At 48.2% G+C, this 17,141-nt stretch overlaps 1 protein-coding gene across 3 annotated transcripts in view; it reads left to right on the top strand.

Moving 5' to 3' along the window:
- Positions 1-17,141, top strand: part of foxp1b (forkhead box P1b) — a 157,308-nt gene that overhangs the window by 16,435 nt on the left and 123,732 nt on the right. For all 3 annotated transcript variants that reach the window (XM_084440856.1, XM_084440857.1, XM_084440854.1), the window contains exon 2: positions 1,164-1,274. The gene's annotated coding sequence lies outside the window, so the exon portion shown is untranslated. The remainder of the gene's footprint in view (positions 1-1,163; positions 1,275-17,141) is intronic.

The raw sequence follows: 17,141 nt of genomic DNA, 5'->3' as shown, positions 1-17,141 counted from the left end.
GAATGATCTTATCAACAAGGACCTTTTCTAGAGCTGCACCCTCATAAACGCTGGAAGTGGCGGGCAGCTCTCTCATGCCTTCTCTCGACAACTGTGTAGTTGGCGTCTAAGAAGCAAGGGGTCTCAAAAGTTAGAGAAAGGCCCTTTTGGAGCAACGCGCCTTTCTGAGCGGAACGGTGCCACAATACCGCGGCTATAAATTCAGAGGGGCGAAGCTGTCTGCTGGGATCAACATGTTTTTTGGAGCAACGACAGGCATGCCGGCGAGTAATCAGAGGGGTCTTATCTGGGGCCGTTCAGAGGCTGACGGCCGGCCCTGGAATGTGGACTGGCTGTGGAAACAACGGCGCGTTAATGGGGTTAGCCGAATTCCACAGCTCATGAATTATGGGGAGCTGGGAATGGCGGGGCTGTGGTTTGTTGTGTCTGGTTGGAGGCCTACACTGCTCCACACAGAGGCAGAGTTATAGATCTGCTCCCTCCGACACATGCTCCCATGGACCAGCCCAATTAACGGGGGCTGGATCTGCCCGCTCTGCTGGTGGGGGAGACAAAGCCACATTATACGCCGCCGTCGCACGCGCACATATATCATAGCGCGGAGATGTACGCACAAACACGCTCAAACGTACACGCGTGACGCTCGCACTCACATACGATGTCCATATATTTGGCTGGCCACGTTACAGAGCTAGAAACTGTCCTTTTTACTCTGTACGTTTGCACTGGCCGTTGTTAAGCAACAGGTCTTTGAAGGAGCAGAGTGCGTTTGTTTCTCTGCTTCATTCAAACGGCGTGGGCTTGTAGGCCATTGGATCACAGTAAACACACAGTTCTGTCGTTCTAACATTTTTATTTAATCATAATAGGACATTTTATTCCTCCTATTTGTTGTGTGTTTTTTTCTGTTGTTTTATCTTACCATGAAACCAGTGAGATGACTTGATATGCATTGAGGTCAATGGATGACAGCAGGAATCAATGCGTCGTACTCATACTGTGGTGCAGGTGAAATACTTGTGGCAAAGATCACGTTTTTTCCTCTGGTTATGTCATTCCTGTCTATGTGGGGGGTGAGTGGACTAGGTACTTCCCCCACCTTTTCACTTCCTGTTTGTAACATACATTATTTTCCCCTGTCCCTTTCCTCTCTCCTCACTCAGACAAGATACACGTGTCATCTGTGAACCCCTGGTGGTCTGGCCCATGAAAACCCAGAGCTCAGTTGCCATTGGACGAATGGAATGCCCGTCCCATTGGTTCGTGTGAACACGGTATGTGGACAGTTTCACTCCAGCCCTGCAGTCATTCTCATTTCATGAGTGTGCTCTGACTCTCTGTGAACTGACAGTCTGGTGCACTGGGAGACTTAGCTTATTAGGCTAATTTGCATCTTGCCATAATTAGCTTGAAATAGATCCCAACAGATTTATTCAAAGGGGTTTTCATCATTTGTTTTTCCTGTTGAATCAATGTGCCTTCAACAATGAAACAACAGATCGTATGACATTTTATTATCAGTAATATCAATGAGAAAATTGCAATTATTTTGTGTTTAAAACATTGTTTTAATATTAAAAGCCTTTAACTGTGTTATTGAAAAGAAAGCCTACTTTGGAATATCTGCATGAATTGCCGTTCTTTAATGCAAAATCACATCCAGGTGGCGAAGTAAGCGGTGCAGGTTTGTGGTGCCCTCTGCTGGTGTGCAACGGTTTTGGGCTACTCCTGATTGGTCTCATGCTATAAATGGACACACACACCCGGACAGGCGCTCCTGTCACGTATAGAAGTATAAAAATGTCACATTCTCCGTATAAACTGACTAAAATGCATAACCACAATAGGGCACACTGAGTGATGCGTAGTGCATCCGTCCCAGTAGAGCTAAGCTGCTTTGTGTGTGACACTCCTTTGTTTTTCATGTCGCTGGCATTCTCTAGTCTCCCTGTCCCTCTCCCCTGCCTGTCGTGCGGGCTCTGATTGGCTGAATACTTTCTGCACTCTAATCTGGCTGGGTGCCAGTGCCTGCCTTGCCCCTGATCAGAAGTGAACGCGACATTTGTGCGGAGGTAATGGAATCTGCGTGCAATTAAATCTCCGACTGTGAAGAGGAGTCTATTGCCCCCCTCCTGCCCCATCCTTTAGGCGGGGGAGGGGGTGGGGGGGGGGGCAGTGGTGATGAAAACGTCCCAGCAGGCTCCTCACTGCTACCCCTCTCTCACAATCTCAGTGTCGGTTTGCATTTTTTAACTTCGCCAAGCTAGCCCCGCATCTTCCTGGCAATTAATTACACCAAACGTCAATTAAAAATCCCCCCAAAAAATTGTACGAGAATTAAATTTCAATTATAGAAATTACATTAGGGCAAGACAACATTAACATTGGTTTAATGAATTTTGCTGAAGGTGACAGTTGTTATTTTGTGGTGGAGCATTGTGGCCTCCATGCAGCATGCTTTGATATAAATGTGAAGTGGAGTATAGGGGAGCGAGAGAGAGGAAGAGACAGAGAGAGAGAGAGAGGGGGGGGGGGGAGAGAGAGAAGGAAGACAGAGGGGGGAGAGAGGGAGAGAGACAGACAGAGAGAGAGGGGAGAGAGAGGGAGAGAGAGGGAGGGAGAGAGACGGAGGGGGGAGAGAGGAGAGAGAGAGGGGAGAGAGAGGGGGGAGAGGGAGAGAGAGGAGAGAGAGAGGAGAGAGAGGGGGATAGAGAGAGAGGGAGAGAGACAGAGAGAGGAGAGAGAGAGAGAGAGACAGAGAGGGGATAGAGAGAGAGGGAGAGAGACAGAGAGAGGATAGAGAGAGAGGGAGAGAGACAGAGAGAGGGAGAGAGACAGAGAGAGGAGAGAGAGACAGAGAGGAGAGAGACAGAGAGGGGATAGAGAGAGAGACAGAGAGGGGATAGAGAGAAAGAAGAGAGAGGGAGAGAGACAGAGAAGAGAGAGATAGAGGGAGAGAGACAGAGAGAGGAGAGAGACAGAGAGGGGATAGAGAGAGAGGGAGAGAGACAGAGGGGATAGAGAGAGAGGGAGAGAGAGGAGAGAGAGAGGTATGGGAGGTGGGACACATGCATGGATGAGAAGAGGGTCACGTCTCTCTGTTCCTCTGCTGATGTGCTTCTGCACTTAACGCCTCATTTGTGGGCTTCGTGGCCAGTGGCTTGAGTCAGTGATCTGTTGCCATAAAAGGCATTTCTCTCTCATTGCTGATGGTGCACTTGCTCACGGGTAATACCAGAGGCCACACCCCTGTGTATGAGTACTAGGTCCATCACTAAGGGGTAATGTGTGTCCTCATCAGAACGGCTCATGGACATCAAAGCGTTTCTTTCGTGGCGGAGCTGGACGCGCTGACACAGGCACAATGAGTGGACACGCATTTCTCAGGGCTTCCTGGTCCTGGGTGGGTGGAGGCCTGGACGGCGCGGGGCCTGGATATCCAGGTCAGGGGTTGTTCTGAGCCTCCTCCCACTCACTGTCCCTCACGCCCCCTACGCGTCTGCAGCCAGGAGGGAGGTCACGCCCCCTCCGAACCCCCCCGCCCCCCCCTAACATACAGTGGGTCAAGAACTGCACATGGGAGAAGAAGGATGGGAACATAAAATCAAAATGTTCCAGTCCTTTAACAGAGCGGTGCACACGAGACTCAACAGTTTGCTATATCCAGCACTTGTGTGGACCCAGCTTTGATTCCATTCATCTGGCTAGCACAGGCTCTACGGGGGTTGAAGTTCTGCTTCTTTGTTAATATGTTTTGTCACGAGGAATAATTTATATCAATACAAGTGGAGGGGGAGTATTGTCTTAGAAAATAGGAGGGTCGCCCCGCTCCGTTTCTCTCCGTGACTGAAGGTTAATTTGAAGCAACAGCAGAATGAACCTGGCCGTTTCCTTGCTGCCCTATGAAAACGATGGGTCATATCAAATATCATCGGGTCCCGTTTTATTCACTAACATCCTGCTAAACAAACAGCCTGGTTCCCCCTCCACTCTGTGTGTGCTGCTGCGTTGCAGATGGCTGCCTAAGCCCTGTGATAGAGAGGAGAGCGCTCTGCTTATTGGCAAATGACTGTAGATCCGTTTGACAGATCGATGCGGAGCGTCGTTTTAATCGTACGATCATCTGTCGTTAGCCAGTTGTGCGGCAGAGTGCTGCGATGTGGTCGGGGGCCAGGGAAGAGCACAGTTTGGCCTTCACGCGCTTGTTTTCTAGCCGCACAGGAAATGAACAACAACTAAGGATCCTCAGGATATAGACGCACGCACGCGCGCACACACACACACGCACACACTTACAAACACCCCCCTTGGGCAAGCAGAGACATGCTCAGCGAGACGCTGCCCTTTAAGTAATGTGTCCGCCCAGTGGGTTCTGGGTTCTCTCCTCAGGCGTGGAGCGAACGCTCTGTGCGTCCGTAGCCACCTGACTGGGACGGAAGAAATCAACACTCATTTAACAGCAGCTCAACACACGGCCCACTTAACGCTATGGGCGTTGAAGATGTGTGTGTGTGGCGGGGAGGGGGGGCTTTCATCATATCAGTAACCTGGCTTAATGGTGGTTCAAGGGATTGCTGATCAGATGTCAAAATACCAGCTTTGGGTCCAGACAGCTCTAAATCGCCGTGTTTATACGCGCCACTCGCCCTGCGCGTCTTCCTGCCAGACATCATCCCCATGGATGAGTTCTACTCAAGTGCCCAGTTGCGCCACTAATTAGACTGGAGAGGACGGTCTCTCTCTGCTTCCATCTACCTCTTCATTGAGGAGGAGGGGATTCAAGGCCAATATTTAAAAGTCTCTATCTTAGTGATGTGTTGTAATTGTTTTGCTGGATAACCATGAATTCTGCATGCCAGAGACAAACCATTTGTCCCTGTGCGTAAACAGACATTTTTCAGGAGGGATTTTATAAATAATTTGTCCTCCACTGTTTTTGGCAAAAAAAAAAGAGTGTGCACCCATAACCATTTAAACTCCCCGTCAGCCATAATCAGACTTTCAAAGAGACGTTGATAAAATAGGCATTCTTTGCTTAGCATATCTACAATATTGTAATGCAGACCATCAATGTGCGCACACACACACACACACACACACACACACACACACACACACACACACACGCATGCCTTTAGCCATGGAATAGTCCCTTTTTGCCAGATCAGTAACTGGATGATGTTCCATGCCTGGTGGGCGGGGCTGTAAACCCATGCAGGCCACTGATAGGCCGGAGGCAGCAGCTGCATGTGATTTTCAGCTCGACTCATCCAAGTGAAATAAAAGGATGTAGGGAGCAGTGCACAGACAGAGGGTCTGGATGCCCTTCGCCCCGGAGGGAGAAAAGGGTCTGTTGATGTGTTTGCCATGTCTTGAATGTCACACATTCAAGTTTGTTAAGGCTTGAATGTCACACAGTAACATCCTATCTAGATGGTTTTGTCGTACTGCTCTCCATTCTCAGACTGCTTGTTGTTACCTTGCATATCTGCAGCCAACAAGCCGCTGTTATGCAACACAGGGCCGCTATGTCATCATGACAATATCAGCCACCGCTATAACACCTCTTCAGATAATGAGATCATCGCCCATCTCGCCTGTCTGGGGAGAAAAAGAAAGCAATTTGTGGACGGCGAGCTTGTCATGTCTCAGTTGTTGCCTCTGTCATGCTCCGCTGTTCAGCCGCACGCGCTCAGATACAGCAGAGGGGATTAGCGGGTAAGTAACAGGGCGGCCACGGGTCTGAGCCCCGCCCGCTTACGCACGCACGCCGCCGCGTCCCCCCCCCCCCCCCCCCCCACCGAGCGAGAACGGGGGGAGTCACACCTTAATGGCGACTTCCCCACTTCATCAGCGCCGGTGCCGGGACAGCGCAGTAATGAAGGGTGACAGGAAGGGCTCGGGGTCCGGGGGACAGCGCCCGGAGCGGGGGGGCGGGGGGGCGGGGGGGGGGGGGGGGGATAGGAAGTGCCGTCGACGAGGCGAAACTGCAGCGAGAAGCAAATTAAAGCTCATATCTGCCGCCTCCCTCGTCGCCCTGCACCTTCCTGTTTGGACCTGGAAGGGCTGATTGGAGCCAAGGCAGTGACAGTTGACGGAAGCCGCGCGAGGAGAGAGTATTTATTTACAGTGAGACGCGGTGATGCTTGTTCAGGATGCGGTTTCACACAGGATGTGCCCCCTCTCCCCCCTCCCCCACACACACCCTTCCACCGCCCCCCAGGTTTAATCATGTCACAGCGTGAGCCGGGCTTGGGGAGAGAAGCCTGCGAGGGGCAGCCAGGCAGGGCACAGGCAGGGCGGGGTTAGGGTGGGTTGTGTAAGAGGCTGCAAGGGGGTGGGGTCCGGACCGACCCCGCGGAGTTCACTCAGCACAGCTCCCCGCCCAGCGCCAGGGGCTGGGTTCAAGGTCAGCACGGGCCACTGGGGGAAGTAGGGGAGTGGGAAATATTAAGACTTGTGTCTGTGTGTGTGTGTGTGTGTGTGTGTGTGTGAGAGAGAGAGAGAGAGAGAGAGAGAGAGAGAAAGGGGGGGAGGGAGGAGGGGGGGGGGCTGTACCCTGCCAGGAATTCCTCCTGGCTTGTAAAGCAGAAGGGGTGTCAGAGGTTTGTAAATCCCAGTAATTAGACTGCATGGTGTCTGTTGCTGTGTAATTATCAGTGTTGTCACCCTGCCGTACAGTATTCCTCTTACCGAAAGCAACTCTCATTTTAAAGGTGTGCGTGTGTGTTTACCGTTACCGCGCCCGCCCTCAGTTAACGGGATAGACGAATCAAGCCCCCCTTCCGTCGGGATGCGCCGCCAGATCTCCAGCCGAACGCCGGGGTTTAGCCCCTAGGCCGGGGTCGTCCGCGGGGGTTCAGCCCCTAGGCCGGGGTCGTCCGCGGGGGTTCAGCCCCTAGGCCGGGGTCGACCGCGGGGGTTCAGCCCCTAGGCTGGGGTCGTCCGCGGGGCGTGACGTAAGCGCGGGATCCTGGTGAAAAGGTGAGTGGCGCTGATGCCGGCTCTCCACCGTCGTCGTGTCAGTACTAGTCTAAACTTTCAAAGGCGCCTTTTATCGGCTGCCTTACGGCCTCGGCGGCGCGGACACCGGGGCCTAAACTCAGGAGGACCTGCCACATAAAACGCACATCTGTTGGGGGAGTGCAAAGTGCTAAAACAGCCAGTCTCCCGGCAGCATTGCGTTAATACAGTACACAGAAGGAGCAAACCACACCTTAACAACGGCGTCAAAAGAATACGTACTTTAGCATCCATAACTTTGGCCGTAACACTGTCTCCATTAAATTACAGCCCCATACACTTTTTATTGGATCATTTTATTATCAATTATCTTTTGATGTAATTTTCTCAATGTTTCCGAATGGCTTCCCCTCTCTCCCTTTCAGTCTTGTGTACGTTCGCTGGGTGTTCTCAGAAACACCGTCAGAGGCAGCTGAGCTGAGAGGGTTGGGCGTAGACGGGTTCAGCTGCCATAGAGAGATCCATTATCTGGACAGCATCTCAGGACGACGATACAGAGACAGAAAGACGGCGCCAGTCCCCGTCCTCCGGCCTTCCCACCCGTCCTCTTAATGCTGCGTCGAAGGCTGGTGGCTCTAATGAGGCTTACCAATACTAAGAATATTGTATCTACAGTCTGTTCATGGATCACTTGTCTAAGTATTGAGTGATTATACTGACCGTTTGGTCGCGTGCTTCGAGAGAGTGTTTAATGACATTGGTCAGCAGCTGGCCCTTAAAAAAGCGCTGGAGGGAGTGTCGGCTACTGTAGGTAGGTACTGTACATTGTGGCCTGGCTCTCTTGCAGGGTGCCTCATAGAACCCCCCCCCCCCCCGCTCTACCCCCATCTGTTCCTCTCCTCCTCCTCCTCTCCTCCTCCTCCTCTCCACCTCCTCCTCTCCACCTCCTCTCCTCCTCCTCCTCTCCTCCTCCTCCTCTCCTCCTCCTCTCTCCATCTCCTCCACCTCCTCCTCTCCTCTCTTCCTCTCCACCTCCTCATCTCCTCCTCTCCACCTCCTCCTCTCCTCCTCCTCTCCTCCTCCTCCTCTACACCTCCTCTCCTCCTCCTCCTCTCCTCCTCCTCTCCACCTCCTCCTCTCCTCCTCCTCTCCACCTCCTCCTCTCCTCCTCCTCCTCTCCACCTCCTCTCCTCCTCCTCCTCTCCTCCTCCTCCTCCTCTCCACCTCCTCTCCACCTCCTCCTCCCCTCCTCCTCCTCCCCTCTGTGATCAGTGTACCAGAGAGTTCTTCCAGGGGACGGCTCATCCTTAGCTGTTAATATTTCTTTGAACCTGACACAAGCAGACAGACAGGCAGTAAACAAACAAACACTATTATCTCTGGGCATTATGGGCAGTGGCGGGTGCTTTCATGCACATAGGTAAATAACCTTGAAGAGTGCCACTTTATGTCCCGCGCCTTATCGACAGCCCGGGTACTTAGGCGTCCCTTACGTGTTTTCGAGGTCTTCTAAGGAAGTGGTCCAGTAGAGCTCGGCACAGTGTGGTCCAACCCAGGCCAATATCTGCCGTGCACCTCAAGCACTGACGCGCGATACTGAGGCAGCAGCATGGTCAGGATTTGTCCAACATTATGAGGGGGTGTGTTTTTGGCTTTAGTGCACACCAGGTGTTATCTGGGCAAGAGAGTGTGGTGGCCACGCCCAGTACTGGTGATGTCACAGGGGGAGGGCGTGGCCTGAGAGGACCCCCCCCCCACACACACACACACACACACACACTAATGAACCATAAAGAAACAACCTTTGTCTCTACACCGACGGCCAACAATAATGTATGGGCAAGCCTTTCAGTTTCCATTTGAGTTCTGACCAGTTATACTGCTGAGTGTTATCGATTATGATGACGGTGCTGCATTTTGCCTGAATGGAAATGCACAAAGCTCTTGTATTTACCATGGATGTCTATTGGCTCTCGGCACACTTAATGATTAGGAAGATGCGCCATATTTGTGGAGTCACAAAGCATATTTGTTTCCAGAGTAAGGCGAAAGCCGTTGCAGAGGTTTCCCCCGCATAGAACACAAGGGGAGAGGCTGGTAAAATGCAGATAATATACGTGCGAGATTGATCAGTGAGTAGCGACCCCATTATCCTGTGAGATGTTAATTGCACTGTGCTAGGCTTGCGTGTCAAAAGGCAGATAATTGAAGAAGGTGAAAGATGTGCCACTCTTTATTTATGCTTTCACTTTGAGCTGGCGGCAGATATCCTGCTCTCCGTCGCTTCACTTATCTCTCTCTCTCTCGCTCTCTCTCTCTCTCCTCTCCCTTTTTAGCTGCCGTTTATTTATTGTCCTGTAATGTTACGCTGTCAGAGATGATCACTCTGCGGCTATATTATTCACAATCGTCACCTTGTGTGCGAGATGCCTTCGTGTGGGGCGGAGCCTCTCGCGGTTGCTGCTGGAGCGGTCTGTCTCCTCGAGGCCGGGCCCGGGCAGCGACAGGCCCGAGGGCGGACGCCACCGTACGTGTACCACACCAGAGATACATCGAGTCCTCTCACACTGACGATACTAACCTGACCTCGGGGTCAAGCCAAGCAAAGATGCAAAGCGCCGCGGAGCCTCCCCCGGTGACTGGGGAGCCAACCGTTGACCCATTGAATGCACGGCCGTACGTGATTGGCTGTGTGAGGTATCAACGCGACCCAAGAAGAGCCTCAGCAATGAGAGTTCTCAGGTTACCCACAGTTGCCTACCCAAAGTGGTTCTTTCAAATGCACTGAGGTGAGAGAGAGAGTGACAACTCAACTGAAAGTTCTTAAAAAGGCTTTTGTTTCGTTTTTTTGTGTTGTTTTGGTTCGGAGTGTGATTTATTTGCCTTTACCACTCTCAGAACCCTGTATCTCTTGTCTTCATCTCTGTAACCATACCAAGGGACTTTTTTATACAGGTTCTGTCTCGCAAAAGTGTCTTTTACATCAGCATAGGCTGCTGATAGAAGTGTGTATCTGATTGCTTTTTCCTGTGGTTGCTCTTGTGGTGCGTCTGTGCTGGGAGTGTACGCGTGTGCATGGCGAGCGCAGGCGTGTTCCACTCCTGGAGACCAGAACGCACCCTCACCACATCCTCCCGTTGACCAGGCTAAACACACTCATCAAACCCCCCTCTGACCGGCTACGCTCGTCTACCGTTCGGCCATGTTTTCTTACTTCACAACGCGGAGGGTTTATCGAGTTAGAGTCACGAACCGATGTGGCAGCAGCGCTCGTTTTCGATTACGACCCACCTGTGTGGACGCATCTCTCTGATGTGCGAGATCTTCTGCCACCATCTTGGTATTCCCCTAGCGCTACAGTCAGAGGATGTGATTGGTGTGGAAACGGGGTTGTTCACTCTCTGATGCTGCCGCCCGCACTCACGTCTCTCCTTCCCCGCCTGTGTTGTCATGGTGATAGGAGAGCGGTGGTGGTGGTGGTGGGGGTATGGCCCCGGGGTGCTGGGGGGAAGAGGGGGGGGGGTCATCCACCTCGGGGCTGATGGACAGATGCTGGCTGTGGGTGATTTAGTGCATCACCTGGTGGACGCTGCAAGGAATGACCCCATCGGAGTGGAGCAGCGGGGGGGGGGAGCTTGGTGAGCACCGACTCCACGACGGAGGGCTCGCACCTTATTATCCCCTAGTTCTACGGCCCGGACTAATCCCGCCTTTTGGATTTAAAGATGGTAATCTTACCTTTCGGTGGCTGTTTCTCCCTCCTCACCTACCGCTGAAGGAGAGGGAGGAAGCGAGAGACAAAGAGACGGGCTGTCTGGCAGCTGGATTTGTAGAGGGCTTTTTTTGGGGGTGGGGTGGAGTGGGGGGGTGGATTGGGTTGCAGACCAGAGACATTGCAGACTGTTTCCTTTCCTAGTAGGAAACCCAGGACAGAGAGGGAGTAGGCCAGGAGACTACAGGTCAACTCTGACATCATCCTGTGGGAGGGGGGTTCCCTGCCCACACTCACCCCTCTAGTCGCTTGTGTCATTACATGGAAATAGGTCAGACTGGTACCGCTCAGCTAAAGCGTTTACCTTGTACTCGTATTTGCATGGTATAGGCTGTTTTGTTATTCAACACAGAAAGAACTCTGTACTTTGAGATGCCAGTGAACTGTGTTTCTCAGTCGCAGTGCAGTCTTATCTGTGTTGAGGTCTGTACTGTAATGGCCTTTATTGATCTAAACAACATCAAGGGTTGCGGTGATGTTATTAAGGTCGAGATAACTTCTGTGTAATTCCACTCAAACAATATATTAGTGTTTTATTGGTCTAAATAACTTTGGCTTTTAGACAGTAATGCACCAGTTAGTCACCCCGGTTCTTTATGCGTCCGGGATCTTAATAAAGCATTTCCTCTAGACGTCCTGCTGTGGAGAGAGTGAAAAACGACAGGTTAAAAGGCATACTGGGAACTTGCCATGCCATCACTGTAAATTATCTCTTTTGAATACATAAATAAGCCCTGAGCAGAGCTGAGAATGGTGTGTGTTTGTGTGTATAGTCTCTGTGTGTGTGTGTGTGTGTGTTTGTGTTTGCGTGTGTGTGTGTGTGTGTGTGTGTTAGGAGGTAGTGGCCTGGGCGGTGGGTGTAGTTAATGGGGAGATAAACAAATACAAATTAATAGTTTTAAATAATTTAATAAATGTGTAACACCCTGGATGTAACGGCCTTTCTACTGGGCATTGTACAGTTTAGCCTGGCTCAAGATAACTGACTAGCTTTTTAGACCCTTTTTAGTCCTCAGCTATTGACATGGGCTTCATGTCGAGGGCAACCATTTCAGTTATTAAGTTGCTGAACATGTCACTCAGTACCCTGTCAAATTTCTTCCTTGTTAAAGGAGTAGTAAAGGGAAAAATCATGTTTAGCCCTGTTTTAAGGTTACTTATGATCATATGTTCAGATCAAAAAGTTGACAAAACTAGCACTTTTGAGAAAGTCTGATAATTGCTCTACCACCGTTTTGGTCATACAATGAATGTGGGTGGACACCTTGAAAAATCATTCAAAAAACATGTTAAACTCTCATTTCAAAGACAAGAAACTCACCGAGGTGTTAGTTGGCGTTCTGACATATAATTCGCCATAAAGTAAGATTCTAGTTCATCTGGAAAGGCTTTTTTAATTATTTAGTATAGAACTATTTAGTCGCAGCACATACGTGTGTAAACTTCTGCAAACTAGGTAGCCTAGCAACATAAACAATAACAATAGCTACCGTAAGTAGTCCCGCTTCCTGAATCCCCTCTGCGGATTGATCTACACATCTACAACGGTCGCGTCAATACAAGTCAATGGATTTCATATGAATGAGGAAGGCTAATGTTTTCGGTGGCGTGTGTGGGTGGGTGGGTGCATGCCTGCTTTTGTCTGTTAGCAGGATTATGCAAAAACTACTGGACCAATTTGCACAGAACTGGAATTGTGGAATAATAGCATGTAGTAGCATGGTCCAACTTAGAACCCATTACATTTTGGAGTGGATCCGAATCACGGGGAGGGCACGGGCCGCCCAACACAGCCGGACTGGCCATTCACCTCCATGCATTATGTGGACTACGATTACGCAAAAACTAGAAAGCCGACTTTCATGAAACTCGATGGAGGGGTGTATCATGGGCCATCTTAGAACCCATTAAATTTTGGAGCACATACGAATCACGGGCCAGATCCATGAATGAAAACAAAACTCTCTGTGTGGGGGTGCCAAGGGCGTAGGTTTGCGTATGGACGGTCGGGACATGTCCCTACCAACATTTTGGGAGGCCCAAATTGTCACTACCAACTTTTAAGCAACCATGTTCGCATTATCTTTGGAGTGCAGTTATATTAGATCATTTAGATGCCCTTCCCATAGTTTGGAAGGACAGAATTGACCGTACCATTTTGAGTGAGTTAGTTTGCATTATGTTCGGAGTTACATTAGACTGTTAGCCTACCCCTTTCCTCCATCGTGAATGTGCCATCCCAGTATTTTTTTTTTTTTTTTTTTAAACTCACGTTTGATTGGCTCATTTGGCTGAGATAGATTGTTGCATTTTCGCTGGATCTGAAGACCAACAGCCTTACAGACAGACGCTGACAGCAAGCCATACAGTTGTGATTCTGACAGCCGTTTAGGTACATCCACCACAATGTCGCCTCCCCCTCTGAAGAGGATGAGGGATATCAGGAGCTTTTTCTCCGCAACTGTAAGTAACATTAGCGTTAGCTAGGTTAGCTAGCTACTGGTAAACTAAGTAGCTAACGTTAGGCATTAGCCACATGAAAACCAGCTAGGTTGGTGCTAGCTAACGTTACCTAAACTAACATCACTTGTCTTTCCATTGTGGCAAATTATCAACTGGTGATATGCTGTTAAGAAAGCATTATGGAACGAGAAGCCGTGGGATGTCACGGATATCGTCACGGCTAGCGGGAGTCGTTAGGCATGAGTTTTATACAACCGTTTTATACAACGGTTGCCACATTTATCCGTCTATATATATATATATATATATATATATATATAAAGACAATATGAACTTTAAATAAATGTATTTTTAATGGAACTATTTGTTAATAAGAGAGAAAGAGAGTGGAGGGACGCAGCAGCAACCGAGAGAGAAAGAGAGTGGAGGGACGCAGCAGCAACCGAGAGAGAAAGAGAGTGGAGGGACGCAGCAGCAACCGAGAGAGAAAGAGAGTGTGGACTGGAGTGACGCAGCAGCAGCAGCAAAAGTCAAGAGATAGTGGAGGGACGCAGCAGCAGCAGCAGGCAGGATGTGATACACTAAGAACATTGTATTAGTATTATTCAATTTCATAAATATATGCATATTTAAGAGGTTTAACCTCTCGTCCCCAGCAAAAATTGTGTTTGCAGGCTACACTGTTATATGGTCCCTACCAATGTTGAAACCAAACCTATGCCCTTGGGGGGTGCTAGAGACACAAGATTTGGACGGGGGTGTGCGGGGGGAGAGCCTGGAGTGCACCGCATTGCACCCCGCTGGCCAAATGCAGCCACCCACTCACCTCCAGTCATTTCTTTTTTTGGACTAGGATTACACAAAATGAAAACAAAACTACTACTAAAACAGCTACTTGTGTGAGGGAGCTAGAGACGAGTGGTTTGGACCGGGGTGTGCAGGGGGAGAGCCCGGAGTGCGCTGGCACTGAGTGGCACTGAGACTTTAATGGTTCCTAGAGCCAGGACTAAGAGGCATGGGGAGGCAGCCTTCAGTTCTTATGCCCCCATACCTTTTTAACTGTTTTTATAGTTGTTGTTTTTTTTATTCTGTTTTACATTATCTTTTAATTATTTTACTTTTCATATTTCTTTAAATCTGTTCTCACTTTGTTTACATTATTTATGTTTTTATCCATCTACAGTAGGACCCCACTCATCCGAACTTCAGAGATCCGAACCTCCCGGTCTACCGGACAGGCTTTAAAAACTTTTTCTTTTTTTTTTAGCCTACTATCTGGTTACTGGTGGGATTTTCATTACAGTACTGTAGGCCTACTTGCATTTAAATCTGACATAATAAACATGTACTGTATCCTACTGTGAATAAAAACAGAACTGTATGTAGACCTATGTTGCCTGTAGGTTGTAGCCTACTGTCACGTTTCATTTCTTTGTTACTCTAATGTTGAGCGCAAAACGCTAACGAGTCTGCTGCGAGAGCTGCATTCCTTGGTAGCCAGAAAGCGCGTCAGCAACCTGAAGCAGAGGAGCATCGAGTCATTTTTTGTTCCCAGTTAATGGACTTCAGGAACACAGACGTATTGTGAGCATGTAGATTAGCCTACTAGGCCTACTGTATTTGTTAAATAATATCCTACAGCCCAGGCCACGTTAGCCTACATCAGTTGTTTTAGAGACTTTATTTTAGGCTACAATAGCCTAAGACACGACAACTTGTCTGTCATTTCATTTATTTATTTTTTGATTATCATCTACAGTAATTGTTCTAATGTTGGATTGTTTTTAGGCTATACCATTTTGTTCTGCGAATACAGTAGCCTCTCGATGCAGCGTAGGCCTCATTTGAGAATAAAGTACTGTATTTGATCAAAGCACGCACTCAAGTGGAAATTTGTTTATTTTAATGCAGGCGGATATTGAAATGCGCTGCGCATTTGTGCTGTGTGCTGGCCAGAGCGGATTCCTGAAGTTGAAGATAGTTCAACTTTTTGAGAAATCCGCTATGACGTGGAGCGTATTTTTATCAGACGACCAATCATGACGGAGGTGGGATAGCAGGCACGGAGGATATCGTGAACCCATAATCGAGTCCGACCAACTCTCTCCTCTTCAGCCTCTAAATAGGCTACAGCCAGAGCAATCTTTCTACTTTTTGACACGACCGTAAAAGCCAAAAGGTTGCAAAGTGCAAGTAAATAATGTAACGGTTGGTTACAAGATAAAACGTAAGGTACAATGTATCGAACTTGGGTAGAGTCAAGAATGTTGTTATGGAAACTAAATACACTTCACGAGAGCCGCATCTCTTTTTCAACACAAAATCCGCTCTGGGTAACTTATCCGCTACATAAAATATCAGCAGTGTGCACACAGCCTAACGGAGCAATTTGAAATTTGACATTTCCTACCTGACAGGATCCGCTGCTCATGAATTGAACATAACATAATGGGTGGTAGGTCATCCTGAGGAGGTAGGCTATATGCCAACTTTTCAGAACACCGGGTGAGCAAAATCAATCACTCATTTATCTATCATCATCATCATTAGCCATCATCATTATCATTTTTTCCCCGGGCTTTCAAGAAGTCCCAGACTAGGCTTATATGTCCCAATAAATGCTCTTTATTTTATATTTTGTAGACTATAATGTATGAATTGGAACTATCATGAGGTCTCGCCTTGACTCTTAAATAGATTAGCAGAGGAGTTTTAGTAGGCATAGCTTCCTTTTTGTTAATATTAGATTGGGGTAAAATCAAAATGATTATGAGAAAGTTTGAAAACGTCATCAACAAGGGACAGCTCCACTAACGACGTACCTTACACTGAACCTTACGATGTATCTTCAGACGCCCACTAAGGGATAGTCTGGGAAACACTCGTAGCAAAAACTGTCCCTTGGCCAAGGTATACTTTAAGAAGCGTTGTAGATTGCCAAGGTACATCGTATCTGGGAAACGCAGCCCAGAATAGTTGGGCATGTACGCACTTTCCTTTTTTCGTACGTACGCAAACTTTTGACATGAATCCGCACAATTGTTATGCATGAGGCCCCTGGGCATGGCCCACTCCATTTCACACATGTTTGTGCTGGTGGGAATGATGCTTTCAGCTCTGCATGTACACAAGAACAAGAACTACAGCATGAAGGCTCACTGCTCTGTCTTCTTAGAAAAGACCCTCTTAACGCTGTAACCGGAATCAATTATCTTATCATACAGAAACTGTGAAGTTTATTGAAGATGTAAAAAGAATGGCATTCATTAGTATTTTTGTTATTGATTAAACTGCTCAGTAGTCAACTACAAACTTTATGGACATTTGCAATATTTCTCCTCCTTCAAGGACACACTATATCCAATATTTATAGGAAATAACGATCCCATTTATCTGGAAGCTGTTTTTCAGGGAGATTTTAATTTGCAGCTATTTAAAGCCTGGGTTTTGGTAATGAATTATTTTGTCATCTTGCCTCTGATGAGATTCATCTTTAATAACTGTAACAATTATTTTATTAAAAAAGAAGAGCCATGCATTATGGCTATCTTGCCAAGGTCTCGAGCTGGAAAGAATTCTCATTAAGAGCATTATATTACCCCGTAGTGCTTTCATTTGGGTGTCCCACTGAAATTACATTATGTGTCAACAATGCTTGTGTTAGAAGTAAGCAGTCATATTTACAGAGGCCAGCTTTTTTCATTCACTGGGTTGACACTTGGAGATGTATTAAAAGAGATACTAATGCTCAGTATCTGATTAAAGTCATTTTAATAGGAAAACTCTTCTAAATGTTGACTTTTAATATAATGTGACGAATTGAGTTGTCTTCCTCTGGCCTAGATTTAAATCTAATTTCAAGTCTGTGCAAGTTTTGATTGTTTGGGATTGTTTTATGGATAATTATGTTAAACAAATAACAGTGTTCCCGCTCTATATATTT

The sequence above is a fragment of the Borostomias antarcticus genome (genome assembly GCF_949987555.1).
Source record: "Borostomias antarcticus genome assembly, chromosome: 7".
NCBI lineage: Eukaryota > Metazoa > Chordata > Actinopteri > Stomiiformes > Stomiidae > Borostomias > Borostomias antarcticus.
The sequence above is the reverse complement of the archived record's forward strand: the minus strand, read 5'-3'. Positions and strand labels throughout refer to the sequence as shown.